General features: G+C 40.5%; 1 protein-coding gene across 1 annotated transcript in view; it reads right to left on the bottom strand.

Annotated features, from left to right (window-relative positions):
- RNF213 (ring finger protein 213) overlaps window positions 1-24,925 on the bottom strand; it is a gene marked incomplete in the record, with an annotated part of 2,890,576 nt that overhangs the window by 1,280,644 nt on the left and 1,585,007 nt on the right.

A 24,925-nucleotide genomic window follows, 5' to 3' on the forward strand; every position in this document is an offset into this window, starting at 1 on the left:
TACTTTTGTGTGTTAAAAACCCTAACACTACACTACACAACACACACACACCCATATACACCCCTGCACACACATCTTGCTCTAGCCATAAACTTAAGTTTAATCTAAGCCTAGTAGTACAACACACACAAACATACACACACAGTCACTAGTAGTAATACCAAAATAATCTGTACTTCCAGGTGTTTTATCACTTTAACACATTAAATTCTGACCTGGGAGATTGTACGCTCAAAAACATGCCCTTCCCTAGATACTGTTCATCCTAGTAATATTAACCTTTGTACTAAATTCTACAATGATATACAGTACTAATTATAATACAAATGGTACAGAATTATATATATGACAGCAGATAACTAAAAAGACCCAAATGAATATAAAGATGGGGAAGCCCTAGCCGCAGACAGCTGAAGTACTGAGATATGATTTTCAACCCACATCAGCATTTTAAACTGCTTGGCTTTAGGTGAATCTGTTTCAAATAAAAGTGCCAGAAAACTCAAAAGACAAAATGGCTAAAAATGACAATTTGAAGCAAAATACTGTTCAGAACTTACTGATAAAAGCTGAGAACTACAAGTTATGTACTCACCATAACATTTGATGTATGTGGTCCATCTTGCCTCACATTCTTACTCACGGGTTCGGAGCCGAACATCGGCTCCGACTCGGCCAACTTATATTTTTCTAGCACAAAGTCTCTAATTAGCTGGGCTAACCTGGAATCCCATGTTGCACCGCTCCTTAACCCCAGATCTAGTTTGCAGCAGCTCATAGTCACACCTCATGCACAACCACAGTTCAGAAGAGTAGAACACTAACCAGGGCAGCAAAGAAAAAAATAACCAATACCGAAGGGTACTGAAGACAAATGTCACCTCCAAATCCTCCAGGAGGGGGGAAGGTCGGAGAGAACGTAAGAATGTGAGGCGAGATGGACCGCATACATCAAGTGTTATGGTGAGTACATAACTTGTACACGTTATGTGGTCCAATCTCGCCTACATTCTTACTGACGGGACAGTGTCCCCAGCACCTCTATCCTGGGAGGCTCAATGGAAGATGCTCTTGAGAACAGTGGAACCAAAGGAAGCCCGGCCCCTAGAAGCCACGTCTAATTTGTAATGAGTAATGAAGGTGTGGGGAGAAGCCCTCGTGGCCGCAGCACAAATTTCATCCAAGGATAGTCTGGAATGATAAGCTACTGAAGCGGAAACAGCCCTAGTGGAGTGAGCCTTGACGGGGAACAGTAACGCTCTGCTTGCTGACGAGTAAACGTTGGAGATGCAGTCAGAAATCCATCTGGAAATTGTAATCTTAGAAACATGGGAACCTGTTCTATTTTCTGAGAAGGACACAAAGAGTTGGTCAGACTTATGAAGTTGTTTTGTCCTGTGTAAGTAAAAACTAATCTGCCTGTGTACGTCCAACTGATGAAACAAACTCCACCTTGTTGGAAAATTGAGGAAAGAAAACTGGCAGCTCAATGGACTGAGGTTAACAGCAGAGGTTACCTTTGGAAGGAAGGACAGATTAGGTCTCAAGGAAACTCTGTCCTTATGAAATATTAAATACGGGGATTTGATGGACAACGCTTGAATCTCCGACACCCGTCTGGCTGATGGATTAGCTATTAAGAATGCAGTCTTCCAAGACAGAAATTTTAATTCACAGGTGGCAGCTGGTTCGAAAAGTGATGAAGTCAGGGCCTGTAAAACAAAATTTAAATCCCATGTCATGATGGGTTCTGACACAGGAGGCCGAAGCAACAAGGTGCCCCTCAAAAAGGTCTTACATAGCTTATGAGCCATGAGAAAAGGTTCGTAAGAGGTATGAAAATTAGAAATAGTGGCCAGCTGAACTTTAATGGTAGCAGGAGCAGAACACTGCTGAAAAAGTGTGGATAAAAAATCTAAGACAGCAGGGATGGGGGCTGTGAAAGGATCCAGTCCCTTGGCCTGAGCCTAAATCGAAAATCTTTTCCACTTGCTGGAGTAAATCTTCCTGGTAGAAGATTTATGAGAAGACGATAAAATGTGTACTACATCAGGTGAAAAACGATGAAGTCTGACTTAAGATGGAAGTGGAGTAGCCAGGCTGTCAACCTGAGGGTCCGCAGGGAGAGATGGGACTGTCCCGACATGTGTGTCAGTAGGTCTGGTGCTGGGTCCAGAGTCCAAGGACTGTCCACTGCATACTGATGAAGAAAGGAGAACCAGACTTGGCGAGGCCAGTGTGGGGCAATCAGAATCATCTTGCTTCCCGAGGAAATGGCTTTCTGGATCACTCTTGGTAGCAGAGGAAACGGAGGGAAAGCATAGAGCAGACCGGGAGGCCACTCGTGGACTAGAGCGTCCCTGGGTGACTCCTCCTGTGGGGGGATCAGAGTGAAGTAGTTGCTGCACTTGGTATTGTGGGGATTGGCAAAAAGGTCGCAGCACGGCTGACCCACCTGTTGAAAATCTGTTCCGCACCTCTGCGGTTTAGGGACCACTCGTAAGGCATCAGAATAGATCTGTTTAGCCTGTCTGCTATCACACTGGCCTTCCCCGGAATGTGCGTTGCCACCAAACCGTCGGGAAGACACTGCCCACTGCCACACTCGCATGGCCTCTCAGCACAGGGGGCAAGACCTGGTTCCCCCTTACTTGTTCAGGTACCACACCACAGACATGTTGTCCGGGTGAATCGCAATCGTTCCTAGGGGAAGAGAGCTCTGCAGTGCTTGCAACACCAGTAACACCGCTCTCTTCTCTAGAACATTGATGTACAGATGTATCTCATGATCCTGCCAGGTGAATTGGACAGTCATGCCAACATAATGCCCCCTCCACCCTATCTGGGAGGCGTCCGTGGTCACCGTGGCAACCGGAGTCATAGGAATAAAGGGATTCCCTTTGTTCAAGTTGGTGGAACGCAGCACCGATTGGTGAGTAGGATCAAATGGGACAGGGGAAGTTTCTGAAAGGACCATTGGGCAGAGAGGAGCCACTGCATGTGTAATCTGGCTAGGAGCACTAACATAATGGTGGCTGCCATGGATCCCAGGAGCTGTAGGACCCATCTGGCCTGTACCTTCTTGAGGGGTACCTCTACCCTTTCTTGAGGCAGGAACGCCCGCATATGAACGGTGTCTAGCGCTGTGCCTATAAATGTGACACGCTGTGAGGGCAGCAAGGCAGACATTCCCCAGTTCAAGGTAATTCCTAGTTGATGATAAAGGGCAATGGTCTTTTTCCCTGACCTGAATGAGAAAATGCCTGGTGGGGGCGATGAGGAGCCAGTCATCCAGGTATGGAAACACTTGGAATCGTTGACGTCTCAGGTGAGCTGTCACCACTGTCAAACACTTGGTGAACACCCTGGGGACTGTGGTGAGGCCAAAGGGCAGGGCACGAAACTGGAAATGACTGGCTCCCAGCCAGAAGCATAAGTGACTCCTGGATGCCCTGTCCATTTTGATATGGTAGTAAGAATCCTTGAGATCGATGGAGCACATCCATACTTCTTTTCCCAGTAACGGAAAAAAAGACTGAAGGGTGAACATTCGGAACTTGGACTTTAGAACGTAGCGATTCAGTCGGCTGAGATCCAAGATGGGTCTCAGGTCCCCTGTTTTTTTCGGCACCAAAAAGACTCTTGAGTTAGTCCCTAATCTGATCTGGTCTGAGGGGAGAGGTTGGATGACTCCTTTTTCCAGCAACTTTGAAATTTCTAGTGTTGAGTGATCCCTTTGACTGGGTGGAACGTCTGGGATTTTCTTGGGTGGAGGAGGGTCTGACAATAAGGGGATAGAATAACCTCCGGTAACTATACAAAGCACCCATTGATCCTGAGTGATACTTGCCCAGGCTTCCGGGTATAATGAAATGCGGCCCCCGACTGGCTCCGGAATAGCACAGTCCGGCAATACATCAGAGACAATGATAGGAAGGGTCCGCGAAAGGAATCACGGTCTCCCGAATTGCGAGGGCCTCCTCTGCCCCTAGGACGGTGTCTCCCAGAATAGCCACCCCATCCTCTGCCTCTGGAGGGGGACTTACCTTGACCAGCAGGGAAAGACTTCTGTGACTTTTTGAACCACATCTTTCCTCCCCTCTGCGCCTTGGGGTAAGGCCTAGATGGGAGGGAAAAACGGACCCCTACGGCAGACAGGGTCTTTCCCTCTTGCTCGCATCTGGTGAGGGTGTCTTTCACTTTGGTCCCAAAGAGTGAGGACCCATCAAAGGGGGTGTCAGTGAAGGAAGACTTGAAGGCCTCCGCAAAATGACACAGGCGCATCCGGGCTTGCCTCCTAAGAGCTACCCTGAGCTAGCTGCCCTGCTCGCTCCCTCGGCTGCAAAAGATATGAGCCTCATGGACGAGTTGACAATCGAGCAAGAGTAGAGAACTTGGCGTTAACCATCTGTGTTAATGCCTCAGGTATGTTACCTGTTAGAGTATCTCCTAACTCTTTAACGAGATCTCTCTGGAGCAGAGTAAAATGACAAAGATAGTTCAGAGACCAAAGTGTGAAGGTCGCTGAAGAGAGGGCACGCTTCCCGTACCAATCCATACTCCTGGACTCCTTGTTAGGAGGATGGACGGAGGAAGAAAACTTGGCTACTTCCTGCTGAGTGGCCACCGCCACCACCATGGCATCCACAGAAATCCCTTTGGACAGGAACTCTTTCCCAGGGGGAGCTGAGAGAAATCTATTAGGGTGTCTTGGTACAGGTTCCACCGAGTCAGGAGTCTCCCACGCCCTTCGACAGATCAAATCTAGGAGCTCATCGAAGGGTGGAGACACCCAGGAGGCAGAGGGTTGAGCCCCAAAGGCCTTAAGGAATACAGACTCCTCCTCAGAGGGGGTTTTGGACGACCAGCCGCCTCTCTGCCTCAAAATCTCCAGGCTGTTGGAGAAAGAGACGTCATCAGAGGACGACTTGGGGGGTTCCCCTCTGACTCCTCGAGGTCAGTATCAGATGTGAGGGACTCATCCTGGGAGTCTATGTGCTTCCACTTGCACAACTTCTTTCTTGAGGGCTCCTCAGGCACAGACTCTGAGCGGCCCTCAGAAAGTTGGGGACCGCTCATGGGGGTATCCCCAGACCTTGGGGCTCCGCAGTCAACCGACAGAGGGACATCAGAGGCTCTCACCGGAGTGGAAGGGGGTGGAACGACTGATCCAGGTGATGTCACTGAGGATCTGGCCAGTGCGCTCCTCTTGGCCATGAAGGCGGGTCCCCCCGAATCCGAGGATCGACCAACCTCCAAGGCCAAGATCGGGACCGAAGTTCCCTGAGCCGAAGTATCCCCCTCGGGTCTGACCGAGGAAACCCGGGTTCCGAAACCAGAGAACAGAGCCGACATGGCAGGAGCCGATGTCGGCACCGATAAAGCCTTAAGAGGTATCGGAGCCGGCAGAACATTGCCCGGAGCAGAACACTCTGGCTCCGAAGACAAGGAGGTGCTCGGAGGAGGAAACATGGGTGCACTCATCGGGACTGGCTCCGGAGCCGATTGGGTCGGAGCCAAAAATTATTTTGCCAAAACCGGCGACTGCAGGAGCCTCTGGACCACCCTATCCACATCCAAATCAGAGAGTCTGGAGGATTTGGAGGAGAGAGAAGGTGACTGTGATCTCCTATCTGGAGATCCTTGTCTGACACTAGGAGACCGGCTCCAAATGGGCTCTAACAGGATAGGAGCAGAGGCTGATTCAAGAACCACAGCTACCTCCTGCGGCCCTGAGGACAAGGGAGCCGAGGAGGTAGAATCCAATTTGGTAGTCTTCTCTGGTGGCTCCGATGAAACAGATGGAGCCGGAGATCTTTTCTTAGCCTTAGAAGTCTTGGCTTTAGTCTGTGAACCAGAGGAAGAGTCCAAGGACTCCTCAAAGGAAGGCTTAAGAGGACCCTTCACTATAAGTTTAGTTTTTCTTTCCTGTAGCACCCTAGGGCTGAAAGTGTGACAAAAGCTACAGGACTCTTGTAAATGTATAGCCCCCAGGCAGTATACACAAACGGCATGTCCATCTGTTATGGACATCTTGTAGCTGCATTTAGAACACTTCTTACACCCGGAGGGTTTGTGTTCTTTTTGATCCTTAGACATAACAGCAAAACCACAGCACACAACACCACAGAAACAGGACTTTAGGCCAACAACGGTTAAGGTGAGAAACTACCGCTAACAGCAGTTGACAAGTATCTCTAAGTTAAACGATTCTGACACAACTAACGAGACACACACAGAAGCAAGGAACAAACATTTTCCTCAGACAAACTACACAACGGAGGGAGGACTAGGTCCTCTAACTTAAATGGGCCTAGCCCATAGGAACAGAGGGATACCACAAAACAATTCACTCACACCACAAAAAAACGTTAATAACAAGTGCAATCAGCTATTAAAATAGCTTTTGTGAGGAAAAATACAATTTTCAGTGAGAAAAAGAAGTTTTAAAGCTACTTAGCCACAGCCAAGCGAGACCACGTCCTAGCTACACAAGCGGCAAATGAGATCTGGGGTTATGGAGTGGTGCAACATGGGATACCAGGTTAGCCCAGCCAATTAGAGACCTCGTGCTAGAAAAATATAAGTTGGCCAAGGCTGAGCCGATGTTCGGCTCCGAACCCGTGAGTAAGAATGTAGGCGAGATTGGACCACATAACATCTGGCATTTTGCCAACTACTTTTTACCTGACCTGTGGGAATCCTAAAAATACTTGGTGAATGCAAGGTGAGAGTTTGCCCTCATCCACAACAACCAGAACCCTTTGAGTTACATACAATCCCCATAGCACTGGGTAACTCGGCTTTGTAATCACATAAAACATTTTTCTGCTCATTTTCTTCCTTTACCAAATACCATTTTAATTAACAGTTTTGTTGAAGAAGCAGGCACATATCAACATTTTAGTTTTTTTCCCTTCTGAAACTAATACACATGAACAGTGCTACCTCATAAAGTAACTAAAAAGCTGTCTTCAACGTCCTTTATGCTCTTGTTGCATCTTGCAAAACTGATTCTGATGCTTTGAGAAAACTTATTTTTGAGTTTCTGATGTTATTTCAAAAATAATTTAAGTTTTTGACCACAGTGTACAGGAATTCAGGAGAATGCAGAACACAGCTTAAAACAGCTGAATAAAGTCAGCTACCTAAAGTGACCAAAAAAGTGGCTTCTGGCACTGCTGTCCTATAAAACGGAGATGCTAAAGTGTTTTCTCTTGTGCTACAAATACTTCTGCTATAACTCTAGCTGTGAAGTCTTTGAATGCTTTGCTACCTGATATGTAGTAACAGAACAATATTTTTCAGCACTGCATTATATTAGTGCTTGTCTTCTAATGCTGACACCAGAGGTTTTCTGAATTTACTGCACACTGCTGACACTATTTCATCCATCTAGCCACAACTCCTTTTTCTCATTTTTAAACATGGGGTTGGGAGGTCACTTCAACTGTGTCAATCATCTAGATCCAAGGTTTACACTGCCAGGTTATGGCCACTACTGCTTTACTGTTTTTAGATCTGCTACAGTAAAAGTTGTTGTACCAATACAGACTCAGCTAGCCTTATCCTGCTAATGTATTACAAAAAAAAAAAAAATCAGTCTGTTTTTATTCTTGATGCTGAATCCCTCACTCAATATCTTGATAATAAAGGTAAAACCAAGAAAACACAGTCCAATATTATCCTACAACCAATTTCAATTCCTTCTTTTGTCAGAATCAGAAAATGGAAAAAAAGTGTCTGATGTAACAGAGTAAAGTGCCATTTTCCCAATGTTAGTCAGCTGTGTACAGATGTTACGGAAGTAATATGGGGACTTTAAAAAAAATAGGTGATAGACCTAGAAAACAGTCTTTTACAAGCTAGTCTTACTCATCTGCTCTGGTAAAGAAAATTCTAATAAATGGCCAACTAGGTTTGTCTGCTCCAGTACAGCAAAGAGCCTTAGCTTTTTATACTTCCCATTTTCCTGTTCTTCCAAACAAGCTCCTTGATAGCAACCTGAAGTATACATTTCTTACACAACTAGCAAGCTACTCCTATGGATTTGTGCCTCCAAGCCATCCTAGAAAGAAAGAAACAGGGCTTATTTTGTCAAAGCCAGTTCCATAAAATTTCCAAACACTTTCAAAGCCAAACCAAAAGCAGAGATTGTTCCGAAGATGATAATGAGAAAATGAGCCACAGAAAAGGAACAGTCATTTCAATCCATTAGACTTTTAGGTGGGATTCATTTTTAGCCCCCAGTAATGAATATCAACAAAAAACTATTTTCAACCTCTTTAAAGGTGTAGAAGTTCAAAACAGTGACACGTTTAGTTTAATGCCTCAGACTCTTCAGCAGCTGTTCATAGGTTCATAGGTTCATACTAGGCTATCTGCTCAAGGGCAGGGCATTTATATCCAGAGTTTTAGTTGGCTTTCGCCACCCCTTTTATTTGAAGATCTCCCATCCATTGGTCAAGATTTGGTTTAGTCTCCGCCCTTTGTAGTCTGAGGGATCTAGATTTTGAGGTGAAGCATGTTCATCAAATCCTTTTGGTGAGGAACTTGCATTGTATCAATCATTGGTCTGATGAGTGATGAAGGTCTTCTAAACTACTAACTACTGCGCGGTCACAAACAAAGGTGTCTGTCAACCTCCCCCCCCCCCCCCTGATAACTTCTCTCCTGTAGTTGATTGCCACCTATATGGTAGCTAGGGGTAACCTTGTTTATGAGACCCTCTGAAGGATATCTGTGTCAGATGTGTTCTCGACTATGGCACTAGTTTTTGCAGTCATCTGCAAACTTGTTGTCAGCCATAACCCTCCTGTGTTTGCTTGTACTTCTGAAAAGTAGATGGAGTCTGACATGGCGCCAGCAACTCTGACCCTGTGGGTTCTGTCACTTAGCCAGTTTCATCAATGGCCTTGGTTTATGTCTTTATTTATGAGTTCCATTATGATCCTCTCCATAGCTTTGCAGATCAGGCTTGTCAAGCTGTGGCCAGTAATGTCACACTTGAAATATATTTATTACAGTATATCCCAGATGACAAACATCACGAGACAATTTCTCTGGTTCTGAGTTGATCAAGAACATTCCCAGTTTTTGCTTCTCTCATTCAAGCTACCAACAGCAACCAGGACCTTTATCAAATGTTTAACTTCAGCTATAGTACTTCTTAGACTGCAGGGCATTCTTACATAATCTACCTACATAACTACTTCATTTAAGCTCAGTCAGCACAGCAAAATGAGTACCATCATCTTCACGCTAATTTATTTTATGGACTACTCAGGATTTGTAACCAATGAAAAGTCAAACTTTTAATTCTTCTTATGAAATACTCAGGGCTTTGCTACCAATGAAAAGTCAAACTTTTCAGCTTCTCAGCACATTTTTTTTTCCTTTTTTCAAAAGTTCTTTTAAAATAAAGTCAACCAGAAGCTTTTTATGACCTATTACAAAATTAAGGCGCTCATATCTCTTATTCAGACTGAAGCAGTACAGTCACATGAAACAATGAGGATCTTTCCAGTAGTTATGTGACATGCATCAGTCGGCCCATTGTCAGTTTTCCACTGTGGCTTGAATAACTGGGAGGACTAACAGATCAAAATGTCAAACTGCATATGAAGAAATTCCATCACTAAGGAGGAAAGCCATTAGGATCAAATACACCAGCAGTGATTTAATTCCTATGATTCTTTGGTACATCAAAGAAAATAAGAAGGCAGATATTGGAAGCTCACACAATATGAAGAATCAATTTTCTTTATCCTGCTCTTCTCAGGTGCTGACCTCAGATACATCAGTGATGGGTTGCAAGATCTCCTACCATCTTGAACAATGCAATATCTGAGTCTCCCATTTCAAGATACACATAAATATAAGACACCCTGGCAAGAGTACATGCCATAAGGCCCTTTAAGACCTGTGTAATGTGTGGGGTTCTAAACGTAGTCACCAACATAATTACCGTCACGCAGTACAAAAACGAGAAGGGAGAGGGCACTCTTACCAGCACTGCAGAACAGCAATGAAATCTGGAATGTAGCTCTTCTTCCAAAATCACCTGATCAATTTTACCTGCCAAGGGGCAGCTACAAAATGGTGGACAAGATGAGTTATACCCCAATGCTGAATCACAAGGAATAGCTCAAACAGCTTTATTATACACCTTGTAAAAAAGCAACTTAAGAAAAAAAAATAACAGACAGGCAAGTAATGCTATCACACTTTGCCAACCTGCAGCTAAAATCTCCTTCAGACAACAGACTAAGTCACTATACTACCCTGACAGGAGAACATACACAAGGCAAAGATGTTAGGTTGCAGGGTACACTTGTGCATCTCAGCATAACACTTGTGTTATCCTGCCATTAGAGCTTTTACCTAACATAATTCACATCACCATACCGTGCTAGTGAGGTACATAGATCTATAAAGGCTGACTGTCACCATTCAACAAAATTCATCTGCAGACTGTGTAAGGAACTGTTTCTAACATTCTGTCATCTTGCAATCATTTTATTTAGTTACTTGTTTATTTTTAATTTGATTAGAGCTAATAACTTTTTTCTTGGTGAAGAATGGTTTTATCATGTTGCTTCTAGCTCAATTAGGGATGTCATTGTATCTTGTTAGGGTTTGTGTGGTAGGTAACATACCCCTCAAATGTCCAGATTTTCATAGGATGTCCAGGTTTTTTGTCTCATATTTTTGGTCTGTTCCTCATAAATTTTTGGTTTTCTGGATTCGTGTGGCAAATCAGTGAGGGCTGATTTCGCTAAATAATGACAGGCATTTGGGTTTCAGATTTCATACCCTTCAGAAAATCCATGGTAACACAAGACCTTTTGTTCTAGCAACTTTCTAAGTAATATTTACAATTTGTCCCTATTTTCTGGGCTTTGTTCCCCCATTACTTTTGGCTTTGTCCAGATTTTGTGTGTTACGAGGTTGAAAGCTATGGTGGGCAATGTTATTCAGGGCAGAGGAGCACATACAAAAGGTAGTTTTAGCAGCTTCAGATTCTAGAAGGATCTGGTTTCAACACTCACCCCCATCTTGCAATTATTTTATTTTTGCTATACGGCTTGTGAGTGCCTTCTGTGTGGAGTCTGCATGTCCTCCCTGCGGTTGGGTAGCGTTCGAAAGACATGCGTGTGTAAATGGGCGTGCCTTTGTTGAAGGTTGGGCGTCGAGCTGGCACCTTGGTGTTTCGTAAAAATCTACTGCCAATCATTAGCAGACCGGAATTCCGCGGTGGCGACCCCTTACCGGGAAAAGCCGAAAGACCGACATTGTTTACTTTTTTATCTTGGCTAGATATAGAGTTACAATGTAATATCAAATGGAGAATATTTATTAACTTGCTGGCACTTGAAATCTGTCTGTGCTTGCTAAAAAAAAATGGGTTAGACACTGCACCACACTATACAGTCTATGTTGCAGTAGTTTCTTAATGGAAAATACATCCCTGTAAATCTACTGTGATAAAGCTGCAAAACTTAACTGTACATATGGCTAAGTACCACCTGCCAACCTATGTTGTAACGTAGAGTGCTCCTCAACCAGTTATTCAACCTGTACTGTATTAATTTAATGAGCAAAATGAACAGATTTATTGCTTTGGTGGTTGTTCTTCTTTCAGCTTTTTCCAGGTAGAGGTCGCCACAGCGGAACTTCGGTCCGCTAATGATTGGCAGTAGATTTCTATGGTGCCGAGGTGCCAGCTCGACACCCAACCTTCAACGAAGGCACGCCCATTCACTCATGTCTTTTAAACGCAACTCGACTAAGGGGAGGACATGCAGACTCCACACAGAAGGTGCTCCAGCCGCGAATCGAACGGGAGAAACTTTTGCTGTGAGGCAACAACACTATCGCTGCACCACCGCGGCTTATAGATTTATTGCTTTGGTAAACTGTCAGAAAGAAATACTTTCATTATGTAATGTTAGCAGTTTCTTCTTTGTATCTTAACTGTTCTGTTCTCTGAGAGACTTGTCCGAAAAAGAGCAGCTTCATGTTAATGCAGCTTTCATAAATTTATACAAACACTTTGCTGTGTGTATAAACACGCTAAGTAAATCTTAAATGGAAAAAAATGCTGATGTGACAGGTGAACTTGTGGGGAGGATAGGAGTCCTCTCACTCAACTTTTTACAACACTATTTGTTTAATGACTATACTGGTAAGAGAATAAAGCATTTTTATTTAAAAAAAACTTATTAAGGAAAAGCAGAACTTATTCAGCAATAAGAAATGAAGGTTAAGAAAAACGACATCATGACTTTTCTTCGATTAAAACTGGAATAATGTAGACGACTTCCAAAAAGGCTGCACATTGATTATGTGTGAAAAAAAGAAAGTGTGCAAAAAAAGGGTCAGTAAAAGCCAGTTTGGGTAAAATTTGGTTGCAGGCTAGTAATTAAATTGCTTCAATGCTAGCAAAGAAATTTAGAGAAACTCAACCTGAAAAGTAGAAGAGAAAACTCTGTCAAGGTATAATATTGCAGCTACTCAGCAAAATGTATCTCAAATTTTAGCTTGGGTACAAGAGATGTCTTTCACTAAGTTACTGGAAAAATCTATCAAATATGCTCAGAGGTGTTTAGAATAAATGAACACTGAAGGAAAATATCAAGTCAAACAAAAAGCCTGGAAAAAAAAGAAAACTCATTAACTTGTCATACTGACAAACAGATAAAACTTCAAAAATCAGAAAATTAAATGAAAAAAGTCTGGCTGAGCATGACTATTCTCAAGAACAGCAGTTTTCAAAAATAGACAAAAGAGCACACAAGGAAAACCAGAGAATTTGCTATAAACTGCAAGAAATATACTGCATTAATTTTATAAAAGATCAAATCATCCACTGGAGAGATACTCTACAGCAGGACTTCTTAACTGAGATAGCACATCATGTGTATGCTCCAAATCTGGCCATCAGAAAGCAGCCAAAGCATGTTAATAGTAAAGATGCAATCATACCATCAGAAAGAGTTGCTCCTGACAAATATGTGGCAAAAGGCAAACATATTAAAAACTGGGGACAGCAGAATGTTTCTAGAAAAAAGATTACTCAACATCAAGAAGAGATGCAAGTTTATCCCAACAAACATGGAAAGACAAGATGGAGGTGTGAGATTCAAGCTGCTGTATCCATGTTTTCAGAATATTTTCCTGGACAATCAGACATGTTTTATGGAAATAGGCTAAGAAAGACATATAACGAAGTTTATACAATAAAATAATAAACCAGCAAGCAGAAGGAGAGACTGCTTCTCATTTTTCTGGCAACAACAAACCCCAGAGAGAGACTGTCAGTAAAAGATTTTCTTTTGTTCCAAAGGAAAATGCATGAGAGACGGAAAATAAGTCCAGGAGTACACTAAACATGAACCAGACACTAGTATTGGGAAATGGAAATGCTTAGGAAGAAGACCTTCAACACTGAAATTAGTGAATAGAGTTAAGCACTCAATGTAATTAACATTTACAGGTGCACTGAAAAGACATTCTAAGTTTGACAGTGTCAGAAGTAAACAAGTTATAGAAATAGTTGCCTCCCTCACCAGCCTGGTTTCTTTATTTAAAGCAGATACTGCACTTTCTTCCGAGGGCTAAAACTTAATGATTACTGAAAAAATGCAAGCTGTTTCTCTAATCTGGAAATGGAACAGAGATAAGAACAGATGGCAATCAGTGTAAGTGGAAACAAAGGCTGTAAAATGATCTTTAGGATGGTTAATTAAATCTGATTTTAGGTAATGCATGTGGGCACGGCAATCAATTCAGGGCAACTGTACCTATCTGGAGGGGTAAATACATTTGCCGAAAATGTACATTGTTTGTGTATTTACTCTAAGTTAAAAGGGGATGTGTTCTGAAAATGTGTTTGACTTTTTGAGTCGCATGAAAAATGTGACAAGTCTCAAATGCAAATAAGCAGCAACTGCATAACAGACCAGCCATGTAAGCCAAAAGTTGGAAATACAGATTTAAAAAAAACTGTCATACAGAACAGGTGGGATTAATAGCTTTCTATTACAATAGCAATTTTGTCAATATTTTCAAGGAAACTAAACATCCTTACAGGTATAGACAAAAGCACAGAGTACTTAATTATATTAAGAAATGTAGTATGCAAATAGCAATGCTGCAGGAGACATGAGCAGATAAATTTGACAAAGAAAGGATTTCAAGGAAGAATATACAGCAGAATATCAGATTCAAAGAAAAGGGAAGTAATAATACTGATTTCTAGAGGGGATAAACCGTGTCAGAAGAGGAAAAAAGACAATAATATTAGATTTTTATGGTAGTTGGGGCTACACTCGAGGGGTACTATGCTGGCATGTATTTATTTTCCATCAAAAACTGCTACTATGGAACTTAAGAACCTTTTGGGAGATGACACTCAACTTTTTGCAGGGATTATTTACAGTTGGGGGCTGGAACTTGATGTGCAATAGTGAGGCTATATCAGGGGACCTAGAAGGTAAAATATAACAGAAAAGGGTAGATTTCTGAAGAAATATATGAAAATATTTGCCATGGCAGATGTGAATTCAGTAGGAGGAGCTCAGACAAATTACTTGCTATTCTCCAGGGTACAACAACTGGGCTAGATTGGACAGAAATTATATTTCAGTGGAGCATGCATCTTCACTTGAAAGCTTTGACATGCATCCAATAACGATTTCAGATCATACACTGATAAAAAGTAAGAAAAAGTTGCAGGCTAATGTGGTAAAAATGAGACTGTCTCTTTTTCCTACTTACTTCAAAAGAAAGGAATTTAAGGAATGAATGCCAGAAATAACTCTAGAGTTATTACAAAAGATGGACATTTCTTCATAAGGAATTTCTAATGAGTGGGCCAAAATGAAAATGGAGTTTAAAAACAGGGTAGAAATAGCAGGGAAAGGGATATGGGAAAGAAGTAATAGGAATTATTTAGAAAAGTTGACTTAGGTTAAAGTATTGCAGAATAAAGTGCATCTCACAAAGTAAGAGGAGAGATAGCTGTAGTGTACTAAAAAAAATAAGGGGGTATTTGGATAGGTGCATGAGTTTATAAGGGTTGCTGGTAATCAAATATTTTAATAACTCCTGAGCAAAAAAAAAAATTTTTGCACAAAGACTTAGGTGACAAAGTTGAATGGGGTTGCTGCCAGACTAAGAAAACCTAAGAGAAGAAAATATCCAATGTTATGAAAATTTGTATAAAGCAGACTGATGTGAAGAACATGAAAAAATATACACAAACACACACACATATATATATATATATATATATATATATATATATATATATATATGTGTGTGTGTGTGTATGTATATATATATATATATATATATATATATATATATATATATATATATATATATATATATGTATATATGTGTGTGTGTGTGTGTGTGTATATATAGATATATATATATATATATATATATATATATATATATATATATATATATATATATATATATATATATATATATCTATATATATAGGTTTCATAGGTTCATACAAGGCTATCTGCCCTAGGGCATTTATAAGCCTAGCCAGAGTGTGTGTGGTTTTCACCACCCCCTAGGATGAGACTACTACGCCCATTTAGGGTTTAGTTTACTGTGCCTCTGTCTAGTAGTGACACAGAGATGACCCCTGGGGTAAACCTACGATCTCCCATCCACTCGTCAAGATTTCTCTTGAATAGAGTTAGTGAGGGGCTCTGCCTAACATGGATTGGGATTCTGTTCCAGAGTGTAGGGAGCCTCTGGGTTATGAATCTGTCCCTCCAGCACGTCCTATTTATTTCTGTGTTGAGGTTCAAGTCTCTTGCTCTCGTGGCTCTGATGGATTTGGATTTTCTGAGGTGGAACATGTCCATTAATTCCGGATTGGACATGGCCTTGTACATCAGGCACAGATCACCTCTGAGTAGGCGGTATGCGACTGAATAGAGCTTGAGTTTCTTCAGACTGGCAGCATATGATATATGTTTGAGACCCTTTATCCTCTTGGTGAGGAACTTTTGGGGTCTTTCCAACTGCTGCAGGTGTCGGGTAAGATACATCCCAAATGGGGCATTGTACTCAATCATTGGCCTGATAAGAGAAGAGTACAGGGGCACAATGACCTCTCTTGATCTAGATGTGAAACCCTTCATGATAAGGTGGGCAATATAGAAGGTCTTCCTAACCACTTTGGTAATGTGAGTGTCAAATGAGAGGTTACTGTCAACCTGGGTCCCTAGGTCCCTGATTACCTCTTCCGTACTTAATGGATTACCACCTATGTGGTAATTTGTGGGTACCTTGTTTTTCCCAAAGGGTATGACTATACATTTTTTGGCGTTCAGCTTTAGGCCATGGCTCTGGCATCAATTATCCGTTTCTATGAGGCCTCTCTGAAGGATACTTGTGTCCGCTGGAGTATCTATTATGGCGCCCAGTTTGCAGTCATCTGCGAACTTTGTCAGCCACAATCCTCCTATGTTTGCCTGCACCTCGGAAAAATAAATGCCGAACAAGAGGGGTCCCAGGACTGAGCCCTGTGGGACACTGCTTGTGACCGGCTTAGAGTCTGACATAGCTCCAGCAACTGTGATCCTGTGGGTTCTGTCCTTGAGCCAATTGCAACCCATCTTGTGACATATGGGTTTACATTTAAGCTGGTGAGTTTGTCTATGATGCCCGAGTGGGGTATTGTGTCAAAGGCTTTTGCAAGGTCAAGGTAGGCTGTGTGAACTGCCTTACCCTCATCAATGGCCTTAGTGACTGTTTCAAAAAAGTCGACCAAGTTCAAAAGGCAGGATCTGCCCTTGACAAAGCCAAATTGGGTAGTATCCAATGTCTGTAGGTCCCCAATGTCTTTGTTTATGAGTTCCATAATGATCCTCTCCATAAGCTTTGCAGACCAGGCTCGTCAAACTTATGGGGCGGTAATTTCCAGGGTCCATAGAAGCACCGCCTTTGTGGAGTGGGACCACTGTTGCCGTACGCCACTCTTTGGGTATGTATCCTGTAGTAAGGCTAAGATTAAACAGCAGCCTTATGTGTGGGTTTAGTTCCTCTTGGAGTTCATGTAGCACACAGCCCAGGACACCGTCCGGTCCCATTGATGCTGTGTTTTTAGCTTTAGAGAGGGTGGCTCTCACCTGGGCATCTGAGATGTTAGGGAGGCTACACTCTGCTGGGATAGATATTTCTCCTTTTGGGAGGGAGGGGGAGGAGAAATTTGCACAACCTGTCTGCCAGAATGTTGGCAATGTCTTTGGGTTCAGTGTATTTTGTGTCATTTTGGACTAACTCTGAGCATATCTGGGAGTTTCCCCCCAGGTTTCTAACATAGCTAAAGAAGGCCTTGTGCGATTTTTCTCTCAAAGTTAGCCTTGGATGATTTTATGAGTGATCGTAGTTTTTTGCTAGTACTGATCAGAGATGCCTTCCCTTTTAGGGATTTTGCTCTGTCATGTAGTAGCTTCCTCCTCCTGTTGTAAAGTTTGTTTATGGCTGGGGTCCACCAGACCGGGCGCCTGCCTTTGGGGGAATGGGTCTTGGTTTTATTTGGGATTGCATGATCCATGCATTCTTGAAGGTGCCCGTAGAAGGCATTTGTAAAGGATTCAGCAGTGTGGGTTGTGGTTTCCACTGGCCCAGGGGCCTTGAAGGATACCACTTCAGTCTTAAGAAGTGTGAAGTTGGCTTTTGAGAAGTTCTTCACTGTGATCTTTTGTGCAGGGGGTGGGGGCAGGATGTGGATTTCCAGTGAGAATAATTTATGGTCTGATCTCACCAATGAGGGATATACTTCCGGTGTGGAGCATTTTGTCCCCATGTTTGTGATGATCAGGTCTAGTATATTATCTCCTCTTGTGTGTGTATATATATATATATATAAATATATATATATATATATATATATATATATATATATATATATATATATATATATATATATATATATATATATATATATATATACACACACACACACACACACACACACACATATACATATGGAAGATTTAATAATGCAAAAGTATAGAGAGGGAGATGAAGCACGATAATTACTAGTGAAGACAGAAATAAATTAGATAAACTGGGGATATCCAATCAACAGGTAAGTCTCCAGAGACAGACAGTATTCCTGTGGAAATATGGAAGTGGGGAGGAATAAAATAAAGATCTGGAAGGTTTTGCTTAGCAGCACTTTAAAGGAGGTGGGTGAGGACCAGCATCTTAGAAGAAAGCTGGAGTAGTGGTATACCCAAGAAGATATAGGTCATTCAAACACAGCTTCATATAGCCTCATTTCAATTTTAAGACATGATTATCAAGCCCTTATGTTTGTACTAGCTAAGAAAATGGCTATGGTATTGCCAAAATTGACAGATACAGATCAAAGCGGTTTTGTGGTGGTGAGGCAGACATTTGAGAACATTAACAGAACAATAATGATAAAGAGGAAAGCAGGACATAAGAAAACACTTCTATTGTTGGTAGGTTTTGATGCAATGAAAGCATTTGCTAGAGTCAACAGGGATTTTATGAGGAAGGCAATGGTAGTATTTGTATCCCCTGACAGAATAACTGGGTTAATTATTAAGATATATGAAGAGATAGATGCAAGAATTATTTATTTACATTTATTTATTGTTTTTGTTGATCAGGATAGTCCAATTTGGAGGCCTGGTGAAAAAAATTCCAAAATACAGTTTGTAATTACAAATACTGAGTCACAAAATAATGTGCGACAGTTAAGGTGTTGGAGTTTTTCTCCAGCGGGCTGTGTTTGAGCAGAGGAGCCAGGCATGGGTCTCCTCTTTCCAATTTATTTGCTTTCTATTTAGAGCCACTGGCAAAGAAAATAAGAGATGCATAAATTTCAGTGATGTGAAACATATGGATATGGTTTGAAGTCTTTTCAACATATAAACTAAATGAGGATAAAACAAACGCTACAGCAATAAGCTATGAACCCACACATGAACTGTTTAAGCAGTACTCATATTTATGGGGACATGATAAAATTAAGTTCTTTGGTGTATGGGTTTAAAATGAGTTCTATTATGGCAGTTAAGGATACGTGTGAAGAGATTAAGCAAAAGATAATACAAAAACTGAGAAGCTGGAAGCTCTAGATTATGGGTATATAAGCAGTGTAAATACTTTTAGTCCCTTTAGTTTTGTATGCAGGTCAAGAAAAGTGTTACTAACCAAAGGAAATATTGTGGGTGATAAGTTTTGAAGTAATTTATCTAGGAGGGGAAGATGGCACAAGTTAAGTGGGATAAACTGATTCTTCCAGTAGAACAAGATGGCTCAGGATTACCTAAGGGTGGGGAGGGGGGCACTCCTGTTAGCACTTTAATGAATTTGGAGGGTATGCAAAACAGTCTGCATGTAGGTTAAGAAAATGAAAATGTTGCAGGTTCGAGCACAGGATTAAATGACTGTACAGTTTAAGTAAAAATGATATGAAACTGAATCTTGACAGAAAATTGCTTTATTATGTTTTGATGTCCAGAAATGCAATCCTGTTTTGTATTCTATAGCAGAATGTGAATGCATCTAATGCAGAAATTAAGATTTGTGCTATACAAATACTGCAGGGAAGAGGTGTACACCGTGAGATCACTGCTGTGTGATACAGGCAAATACAAACTAGCTGCAATGTCATATGTACTAGTGATGACTTAACATGAAAGTAGCACCAGGCCAGTGTTTTGGGATGCGAAGGCATGCTGTGGTTTGTATAAGAATTAATAAAGATTGCTGGGGAAAGATACGCTATGTGGGACAAGCTGCTTTTGCCACTGCAAGTAATGGTGGCTTATGTGAAGTCCCTAATTTGTTTGGGGGGTGAGAGATTCTCTGAGGTTAACTTCTGAGCTACTCTCTTATTTGAATAATTTATGTAGATTTTAGAGAAAAAATATATACAGTTTTCCTTGGAATGAACATCTTTTTGCCAGCAGTCACATGCTGTAAAGAAAAGTGTGTGCAAATGTAGTTTCATGAGGGTGGTGAGACTGAATTAAGGGGCTAATTCCATGGACTATGTGCTGCAGTTAATGCGGTCAGAATAAAAAACTTGAACAGTATTTCTGGTCTGGGCCTGAGAAATAGTGTTTCATTAAAAGTGTGTGATTAGAAGAAATACTGCATATTTCACATGTAAGTCATGTAAACGGCAAAAGGAAAACAGTCCAATATTTCTGACAGCTGACTACTTCTCTTCTGTAGTTCTTACAAGCATTTAATTAATGTATGTGACAAGAGAATATGTACTTAATATGGGAAAACTGTTATAACAAAAATTTGTAAACTAAAATGTTCTGAATATGGTATAGATATTAATGCTTTGAATAATAAGAAGAAAAGCATGAAGAAGATATTAATGTTATATAAACTGAACATGTTGTTAATGAAAATGTTAATATGGATGACACTACTGTGGTGCAAGAGGAAAATGGATGGACCAGGATGATGATGACAATAGATTGTTATTAGCACTAAGTATAAAGAGTGAAGGTCCTGATGAATCATAATGTAATGTATAATGATTACTGAGCAAACAGAAACTGTTACACCTGCAATAAGTACACATAATTACTATCAGTATCTACAGGGGAAGAAGGTATTTGAGTTAGGGATAAGCAAACAAAAATGAAGCTGCCATTAAAAGGAAAGGAAGATCCAGTGAAGGAATAATTTAATTTTACAGCTGCATCCCTTTTGAGTATATACAGTGTAAAAAGTAAACTTGGAAGATTTACTGTTTATGATTGGTATATTTAAAAAAACTGATATACATTTAATTGGTATGAGTCTTCTTAATTATCTGCATAACAATTTGCTTCTCTTTGGGCAAAATAAATCATATGGGTATACATAAATGTTCAGGCATAAAATTTCTTGTTTATAGCAGGGAGGCTGCAATATTAGATGTAACAGTGGTAGAGCCTGCTAGTCTGCACAGGGCTAGTGTGCCAGAGCTATGCTATGTGGTTTTGAATGTATTTCCACGGGACAAGGATAAAGTTAGATGGTTAGATAACCTGAAGAAGTATTTACTGATGATTATGGAAACTGATATTCCATGATTTTAACTCTTGCAAAGGTGCAAAAAAAACATTTTATTTATAACAGAGCACAGTTAAAGAAAGAATTTATTTTTTGTATTCTAATACTATGAAAGGAGTAGAAAGTAGCCCTTATTGCTGAAATGTATAGCAATATGGTCAGTTACTGAGGACGAGAGAGAGTTTATTTAGCAAGACAAAGATATAAAAAGATTAATGGGAATTTGAACTACTTTAATGGTACTGCAAGAAAAGGTGAAAACGTAATTATTATAAGGGGATAAGATTTTGCTTCAGTGATATCATGGTGAGTTCAATCTAAGATTAGGTACAAAATGGCATATATGACAAGTGAAAAGATGTGGCATAAAGTAGGAAAAGATTTACATACAAAATAGATTATATGAAGAGACTGTAGGCGTTTTTGACACTGGGTGTTTAAACAAAGAAAAAATATTTACAAAATGAAGATAAAAGACATGTTAAGGAGACAGTGCTACTTAATAAAAGATAGAAAGGAAGCAATATCTTTTTTTCTAGGTAAGGTGGTTAAGGCATAAGAGTGGTAAAGAGTTATGTTACAAGGATGCTTAACAGTGAGGGCTAGCAAGAAAATGTTGGGTGAGATGTTAGGAAATTTTCAGCTGAGGCCAGGGAGAGAATACAGAAAGAAACTGCGCGGTAGAGATGTAGGGAGTAATTAGGGAGGGAAATGTTCAGAGTGGTCTAGGGTTTGATTGGATTTGATATCACTTTTACAAATATCCACCAAAACGCTGGATACAACACCTGAAGAAACGAATAATAGGATGGAACTCCGTCTAAGCTACTGAAGGAAGGCTGTGAGTGATACTGGACTCGAATAGGATGTAAAAAACAAATTTAATGTACAAAAATGCTCAGAAAGCTCATATACTTCAATAAAATCACGTAGTTCTTAAAAAACAGTGGTAAGCGCTTTCATCTGCTACATGCAGACTTCATCAGACCAGGTGGCACAATCAATACTGCTGTATTTAAGTACTTTTTGGTGCCAACTTTCAAACTGCAAAAACACATTTAACCCTTGCATCTACATATGAAAATGCTCTGCATACATTTAAAGAGCCAATCCATCAATTGTTTAAACCACATAGCACATGACAAAGTCATATCACTGTAACAATATCTTATCAAACTTTGATGTGAATGCATTCTGTGTGTAAAATAACTTCATACCTACTAACTATATATAAAAATAGATTGCAGCATACTGAACAACGCCTATTTTTCAGAAAATAACAGAAATGGTTTTGTGAGATGATGGCTGCACAAAGATCAACTGCTTAACTTCAACTCTCCCACAGTGAAAACAGAAACTAAAACTGCAGCCAGAGAAATTGTCAACCTGAGTAAAATTCAGTTACTGACTAGTAAGCACACTACCTGAATGCCTAAAAAGAAGAAAGCAAGAGAGCTTGAAATCAAATCGATTAGAAAAGGTGAAGAGAAAACACTGACTAGGAAGAATATTGTAGCTGTCCAGCAAAAAGCTGTTCAAGCTCCAGCTTTAGGGCAAGACATGACTTTCAATTATCTAGAGGAAACAATAAGCCAAATATGTTCAGAGCTGGTTAAAGAAGCTTTAAGCTGATATTCAGATAAGCCAATAAAACTAAAAAAAATCAGAGGTCAAAAGGAAGAAAAGCCTGGCTGAGTATGAGACTGCTCAATGAAGAGATGTTTCAAAAAATGCTAGAATTAGAGGAGATAGCAAGTAGGGAAAATTTGAGATTTTCTGCTATACCAGAGAAACTCAAAGGAACAGGCTGTATTAATTTTATGAAGGCACAAATAAGCAACTGGACTGGTATTCCACATCAAGAACTGTTAATTGAAAGTGCATACCATGTGCATGTTCCAAATATGGTCATTATAAAGCAGCCAAGAGCTTTATTAGTAAAGATGCAAACCTACCAGCAGAAGGAATGGATCCTGACAGAACTGCGGCAAGACAGCAAAGAATTAAAAGTTGGAGACAATAGCGTGTTTGTGGAAAATGGTTATTCATTGTATATCTGGCAGAAGAGAAAGAAATTTATTCCTGTAATAAGGAATGTCGAGAGGAGGTGTGAGATTCAAGCTGTTACATCCAGAAGTCTTCAGAATATTTTTTCTGAAGGATCAAAGTAATTTTTGATGCAGGACAAGCTAAGGAGGAAATGCAAATGTTTGTCCAGCAAAAAATGAGCTATCAAGCAGAAGGGGACTCTGCTTCTCATTCTTCTGATAATAAAGCACACAGAGAGACTTTGCCAGTGAAACCTTTTCCACTGTTCCAAAGAAAAATGCTTGAGAGGCAGAGAAAAGCACAGAGGCTGACCAAAAGAATCAGGAGCACTGTGGAACTGAATCAGAATCTAGAAAGACAGAATAATGATTTCTTCAAGGTTAAAAGTTAATGATTTCTGAAAGTATGGAATTAATTTTCACATCGGGGAGAGGAAGAATACAGCTAAAAACATAGAAAAAGAAGAGTTACCAATTAGTGTAAGGAGAAGAATAGAAAATAACGTGTGTTAGCATGGATAATCTCAGTTTCAAATTAACTAGGTCCTATGTTAGCAGACATCTATTTGGCACTAATTTTGCTATTAGGAGTAGAAAATTTCAGTATTTGAAGATGTACACAGTTATGTGTCTTTGCATTAAGTTTATGGGTTATGGAGGTTCTAGAGGTGTGTCTGTTTTTTTTTTGAGGGTTTTTATTAAAACAAAACATCTTGTACAATGTGACATGGGTTTCAACGTTGATGAGAAAAAATGTATAAATGATTAACCTGCCAAACATTAATGAGTACATCAATCACAAAAGCTGGAATTAGACATTAAAAAAGTGCCATACATATATAAAAGGCAAAAATAATGACTTCTTATAATAATGGTGACGCTTTCCATATTATCTTGGCATGTGAATGGTCTCATAAGTATACACAAAAAAGAAAGAATATGTAATTATATTAAGAAATGCAGAGTGCAAACACCAATGATACAGGAGACGCATTTGAAAAGAACTAAGCATGTGAATTTGATAAAGGATTTCAAGATGGATATTCTGCAGAATATCTGGGACCAAGGAAAAGAGATGTACTTGTATTAATTCCTAGAGTAGCACTAGTAGTGATAAGAGAGGGGGAAGATGATAATAATGGCAGATATGTAGTAGTAGGGGGTTACTAGCATGGGATGAGGATTTCACTGGCACATATTTATATTCCACCTACTTGTTACTAAGCCATGAAGTATCGGACAGTTCCCAACCATTAGTAACACTAAACACAAGCAAATATTTTTTTAAAATTTAGTCCTCATACCATTCATTTTGGTGTCCCTGGGGTCCACGTAAGCTGCTTAATACAGACACTGAAAGAAACGGGAGCTCTTCTACTGTAAAGAACCCAAAACTTTTGAACCCTCACAACCTGAACATATTAAGTGATTACCCTTCCTCTGTCTGCCAAGAAACCCAAAGGGAATTGTAAAGTCTTAATACAGGCACCAAAAGAAACGGGTGCTCTCCTACTGGAAGGAACCCAAAACTTTTGAACCCTCCCGACCTGAACATATTAAGGGATTACCCTCTCTCTGCCAAGAAACCTAAAGGGAATTGGAAAGTGTAGCTTAAATATACTTAATGTATGTTTGAAGAAGTGTTTTATGTTTACTGGCTTGCACAGCAGCACGGACAAGATGAACTGCCGGCAAATAAACACCTTTGGATTTAGACATTTTTCTTCCCACTGTAACCACTAGATGGAAGCAAACCCTTAGATACCTAACCTACTAATTCC

The sequence above is a fragment of the Protopterus annectens genome, chromosome 4.part0 (genome assembly GCF_019279795.1).
Source record: "Protopterus annectens isolate FY-2018-M chromosome 4.part0, PAN1.0, whole genome shotgun sequence".
NCBI lineage: Eukaryota > Metazoa > Chordata > Ceratodontiformes > Protopteridae > Protopterus > Protopterus annectens.